This window comes from Scleropages formosus, chromosome 13 (genome assembly GCF_900964775.1).
Source record: "Scleropages formosus chromosome 13, fSclFor1.1, whole genome shotgun sequence".
NCBI lineage: Eukaryota > Metazoa > Chordata > Actinopteri > Osteoglossiformes > Osteoglossidae > Scleropages > Scleropages formosus.
In genome coordinates this window covers 3,448,919-3,454,918 of record NC_041818.1, presented here as the reverse complement: position 1 = coordinate 3,454,918, position 6,000 = coordinate 3,448,919, and the positions used below count along the sequence as shown (strand labels likewise).

General features: G+C 47.5%; 3 non-coding genes across 3 annotated transcripts; all 3 read right to left on the bottom strand.

Moving 5' to 3' along the window:
* Positions 1-603: 603 nt before the first annotated feature.
* LOC114912145 (U1 spliceosomal RNA) lies at positions 604-768 on the bottom strand. The gene has a single exon (XR_003798101.1). It is a non-coding gene; the product is annotated as a U1 spliceosomal RNA (small nuclear RNA).
* A 1,732-nt stretch (positions 769-2,500) lies between these two features.
* LOC114912144 (U1 spliceosomal RNA) lies at positions 2,501-2,665 on the bottom strand. The gene has a single exon (XR_003798100.1). It is a non-coding gene; the product is annotated as a U1 spliceosomal RNA (small nuclear RNA).
* A 1,727-nt stretch (positions 2,666-4,392) lies between these two features.
* LOC114912143 (U1 spliceosomal RNA) lies at positions 4,393-4,557 on the bottom strand. The gene has a single exon (XR_003798099.1). It is a non-coding gene; the product is annotated as a U1 spliceosomal RNA (small nuclear RNA).
* Between the last annotated feature and the right edge of the window lie 1,443 nt (positions 4,558-6,000).

Sequence of the window (6,000 nt, the reverse complement as noted above, 5' to 3'; positions counted from 1 at the left end):
AAGTGCGGTCATGACTTCAGTATCTGCCATCGATGTCATATATCACGAAAAAAAAAAAAAAAAGAAAAAACTGAAGAGAATATACAATTGTAAATAAGCTCCGCGAGTCAGAGAAAAAGAAGAAGCAGAAAAAGGAATAATTAAAATCCGATGAAATCCTATAGAAGTGAAATATTGAAGAGAGCTTCCACAGAATAATTGCCTTTCTCCCCAGCTCGGGACCCCTGCCTGAAGGCTGAAAAAGTGAGGGAGGGCAGGCGGACAGGGGCGGGCTGCGAAAGGGCGGCTCCTGGCGTGCGAAAGAAAAAACAAAACGAAAAAAAAAAAAAAAAGACTTAGCGCACCTGGCATTCCCAAGCGGTCTTCGATCTGCGTAGTAAGCAATGCCGAGCTTGCTCGTTTCCTGGATGGGACAAGAGCGGCCATGTTCACGCTGGTACGGCCGTAAGCGCGTGCGAGCGCCCCTGTGCGCTTTTCACTGCAGCTGCTGCCCCGCGAAAAGAGCGCTTGAGCAAGCGGCAAGTACGCGGGCTTCGACTAGGCGAAACGCAGCGCAGCGCAGCGCGCTTTACCTTGGGCTTTTCTTGAAACCAGCAGTACGTGCAGGGGAGAGCGCGAACGCAGTCCCCCACTACCAGAAATTGTGCAGTCGAGATTCCCGCGTTTGGGGAATTCGCAGAGGTCAGCGCAAGCCCTCGTGCAATGGCTGAGCCTCGCCCTGGGCGAACCGCCTTTCTGATCACGGTATCCCCCCTGCCAGGTAAGTATGAAGCGTGCGCCTTTCACAACGCGGCGTCCCCAAAAGCCTCTGCCCCGTGACTGACGGTTGTCACCTTCCGAGCGGTGCCTCAGCCTGCCCGCCGCCATCCCCGTGCCCTTCTTTTCCCGAGCACACGAAAATCTCTCCAGTCATCATTTCTGCTCAGTTAAAATATTTATTTCCTTCCACCAACAATTCAAATCCTCCACGATTCCACTACACTACGACGTACAAGCAAATGTATGCAACGAAACCAAGCAAGAGAAATAGAAAATTTGGCACGGAAAAGCGTCTGCTAAGGAAGAAAATTAATGTGAGCGTGTGAAATCTTTCTTGCATGACAGGTGCAAAGAAAGGAGACTCCAAAAGTTTCGGAGCCTTCAGCTAACACTGCGCCTCCCACTTAGGTGGAATCCTTGCTCAGTCATTACGTCATGGCACGAGAGAGATGATTCCTTCGTCTGAACCCAACACACGTCAACTCCTTGTTTTCAAGGGCAGAACGCAAAAACAGCAGAGGTTCAAACAAGTATAAAGAAGGAGATGGGCAACAGAGAGCAGGGGCGTTAAAACGAGAAAACTTTACAAGTGCTTAAATGAAAAACCGGACAACAAGACAGACAACCCCCGAAGAGAAACACCCAAAGCCTTATGTTGAATTTCCTTTCTTACCCTGCAATGTCATTCCGTCATGATTCACGAATGACACGTAAACACGGAACACATTGGTACAACAGCACAAACACACGTTTACAAAACATCAGTGCATGTGAAAAGCCATTGAAACGTGTTGACAATGCAAGAGCTTCTCCAAAACAAAACTGTCCGAGTTTATTCACTGCACTTAGAAAGAGAGACACTTTGCGAATATACAAGTGAACATTTCCAAGTAAAAGAACCACACAGTACCGACAGATGTAGTCAAAAGAACAAGACCATGTCAACAAAGTTTGTTTAATAAAGACTGAAAAAGAAACACTGCGCAGCACTTAAAACGACAGGCAGACATCATGACGACTGTACTCGAGTTCAACACGGTCATCGTCAGACAGCCGAGATCTCCAGAAATGAAACGTTCCAAAACACAAGTACGCAGTGTCAGTACTGCAAAAGAAATCACGAGACTCCAAGGAAAAGTGCGGTCATGACTTTCAGTATCTGCCATCGATGTCATATATCACGAAAAAAAAAAAAAAGAAGAAAAAACTGAAGAGAATATACAATTGTAAATAAGCTCCGCGAGTCAGAGAAAAAGAAGAAGCAGAAAAAGGAATAATTAAAATCCGATGAAATCCTATAGAAGTGAAATATTGAAGAGAGCTTCCACAGAATAATTGCCTTTCTCCCCAGCTCGGGACCCCTGCCTGAAGGCTGAAAAAGTGAGGGAGGGCAGGCGGACAGGGGCGGGCTGCGAAAGGGCGGCTCCTGGCGTGCGAAAGAAAAAACAAAACGAAAAAAAAAAAAAAAAGACTTAGCGCACCTGGCATTCCCAAGCGGTCTTCGATCTGCGTAGTAAGCAATGCCGAGCTTGCTCGTTTCCTGGATGGGACAAGAGCGGCCATGTTCACGCTGGTACGGCCGTAAGCGCGTGCGAGCGCCCCTGTGCGCTTTTCACTGCAGCTGCTGCCCCGCGAAAAGAGCGCTTGAGCAAGCGGCAAGTACGCGGGCTTCGACTAGGCGAAACGCAGCGCAGCGCAGCGCGCTTTACCTTGGGCTTTTCTTAAAACCAGCAGTACTGTGCAGGGGAGAGCGCGAACGCAGTCCCCCACTACCAGAAATTGTGCAGTCGAGATTCCCGCGTTTGGGGAATTCGCAGAGGTCAGCGCAAGCCCTCGTGCAATGGCTGAGCCTCGCCCTGGGCGAACCGCCTTTCTGATCACGGTATCCCCCCTGCCAGGTAAGTATGAAGCGTGCGCCTTTCACAACGCGGCGTCCCCAAAAGCCTCTGCCCCGTGACTGACGGTTGTCACCTTCCGAGCGGTGCCTCAGCCTGCCCGCCGCCATCCCCGTGCCCTTCTTTTCCCGAGCACACGAAAATCTCTCCAGTCATCATTTCTGCTCAGTTAAAATATTTATTTCCTTCCACCAACAATTCAAATCCTCCACGATTCCACTACACTACGACGTACAAGCAAATGTATGCAACGAAACCAAGCAAGAGAAATAGAAAATTTGGCACGGAAAAGCGTCTGCTAAGGAAGAAAATTAATGTGAGCGTGTGAAATCTTTCTTGCATGACAGGTGCAAAGAAAGGAGACTCCAAAAGTTTCGGAGCCTTCAGCTAACACTGCGCCTCCCACTTAGGTGGAATCCTTGCTCAGTCATTACGTCATGGCACGAGAGAGATGATTCCTTCGTCTGAACCCAACACACGTCAACTCCTTGTTTTCAAGGGCAGAACGCAAAAACAGCAGAGGTTCAAACAAGTATAAAGAAGGAGATGGGCAACAGAGAGCAGGGGCGTTAAAACGAGAAAACTTTACAAGTGCTTAAATGAAAAACCGGACAACAAGACAGACAACCCCCGAAGAGAAACACCCAAAGCCTTATGTTGAATTTCCTTTCTTACCCTGCAATGTCATTCCGTCATGATTCACGAATGACACGTAAACACGGAACACATTGGTACAACAGCACAAACACACGTTTACAAAACATCAGTGCATGTGAAAAGCCATTGAAACGTGTTGACAATGCAAGAGCTTCTCCAAAACAAAACTGTCCGAGTTTATTCACTGCACTTAGAAAGAGAGACACTTTGCGAATATACAAGTGAACATTTCCAAGTAAAAGAACCACACAGTACCGACAGATGTAGTCAAAAGAACAAGACCATGTCAACAAAGTTTGTTTAATAAAGACTGAAAAAGAAACACTGCGCAGCACTTAAAACGACAGGCAGACATCATGACGACTGTACTCGAGTTCAACACGGTCATCGTCAGACAGCCGAGATCTCCAGAAATGAAACGTTCCAAAACACAAGTACGCAGTGTCAGTACTGCAAAAGAAATCACGAGACTCCAAGGAAAAGTGCGGTCATGACTTTCAGTATCTGCCATCGATGTCATATATCACGAAAAAAAAAAAAAAGAAGAAAAAACTGAAGAGAATATACAATTGTAAATAAGCTCCGCGAGTCAGAGAAAAAGAAGAAGCAGAAAAAGGAATAATTAAAATCCGATGAAATCCTATAGAAGTGAAATATTGAAGAGAGCTTCCACAGAATAATTGCCTTTCTCCCCAGCTCGGGACCCCTGCCTGAAGGCTGAAAAAGTGAGGGAGGGCAGGCGGACAGGGGCGGGCTGCGAAAGGGCGGCTCCTGGCGTGCGAAAGAAAAAACAAAACGAAAAAAAAAAAAAACTTAGCGCACCTGGCATTCCCAAGCGGTCTTCGATCTGCGTAGTAAGCAATGCCGAGCTTGCTCGTTTCCTGGATGGGACAAGAGCGGCCATGTTCACGCTGGTACGGCCGTAAGCGCGTGCGAGCGCCCCTGTGCGCTTTTCACTGCAGCTGCTGCCCCGCGAAAAGAGCGCTTGAGCAAACGGCAAGTACGCGGGCTTCGACTAGGCGAAACGCAGCGCAGCGCAGCGCGCTTTACCTTGGGCTTTTCTTGAAACCAGCAGTACGTGCAGGGGAGAGCGCGAACGCAGTCCCCCACTACCAGAAATTGTGCAGTCGAGATTCCCGCGTTTGGGGAATTCGCAGAGGTCAGCGCAAGCCCTCGTGCAATGGCTGAGCCTCGCCCTGGGCGAACCGCCTTTCTGATCACGGTATCCCCCCTGCCAGGTAAGTATGAAGCGTGCGCCTTTCACAACGCGGCGTCCCCAAAAGCCTCTGCCCCGTGACTGACGGTTGTCACCTTCCGAGCGGTGCCTCAGCCTGCCCGCCGCCATCCCCGTGCCCTTCTTTTCCCGAGCACACGAAAATCTCTCCAGTCATCATTTCTGCTCAGTTAAAATATTTATTTCCTTCCACCAACAATTCAAATCCTCCACGATTCCACTACACTACGACGTACAAGCAAATGTATGCAACGAAACCAAGCAAGAGAAATAGAAAATTTGGCACGGAAAAGCGTCTGCTAAGGAAGAAAATTAATGTGAGCGTGTGAAATCTTTCTTGCATGACAGGTGCAAAGAAAGGAGACTCCAAAAGTTTCGGAGCCTTCAGCTAACACTGCGCCTCCCACTTAGGTGGAATCCTTGCTCAGTCATTACGTCATGGCACGAGAGAGATGATTCCTTCGTCTGAACCCAACACACGTCAACTCCTTGTTTTCAAGGGCAGAACGCAAAAACAGCAGAGGTTCAAACAAGTATAAAGAAGGAGATGGGCAACAGAGAGCAGGGGCGTTAAAACGAGAAAACTTTACAAGTGCTTAAATGAAAAACCGGACAACAAGACAGACAACCCCCGAAGAGAAACACCCAAAGCCTTATGTTGAATTTCCTTTCTTACCCTGCAATGTCATTCCGTCATGATTCACGAATGACACGTAAACACGGAACACATTGGTACAACAGCACAAACACACGTTTACAAAACATCAGTGCATGTGAAAAGCCATTGAAACGTGTTGACAATGCAAGAGCTTCTCCAAAACAAAACTGTCCGAGTTTATTCACTGCACTTAGAAAGAGAGACACTTTGCGAATATACAAGTGAACATTTCCAAGTAAAAGAACCACACAGTACCGACAGATGTAGTCAAAAGAACAAGACCATGTCAACAAAGTTTGTTTAATAAAGACTGAAAAAGAAACACTGCGCAGCACTTAAAACGACAGGCAGACATCATGACGACTGTACTCGAGTTCAACACGGTCATCGTCAGACAGCCGAGATCTCCAGAAATGAAACGTTCCAAAACACAAGTACGCAGTGTCAGTACTGCAAAAGAAATCACGAGACTCCAAGGAAAAGTGCGGTCATGACTTTCAGTATCTGCCATCGATGTCATATATCACGAAAAAAAAAAAAAAGAAGAAAAAACTGAAGAGAATATACAATTGTAAATAAGCTCCGCGAGTCAGAGAAAAAGAAGAAGCAGAAAAAGGAATAATTAAAATCCGATGAAATCCTATAGAAGTGAAATATTGAAGAGAGCTTCCACAGAATAATTGCCTTTCTCCCCAGCTCGGGACCCCTGCCTGAAGGCTGAAAAAGTGAGGGAGGGCAGGCGGACAGGGGCGGGCTGCGAAAGGGCGGCTCCTGGCGTGCGAAAGAAAAAACAAAAC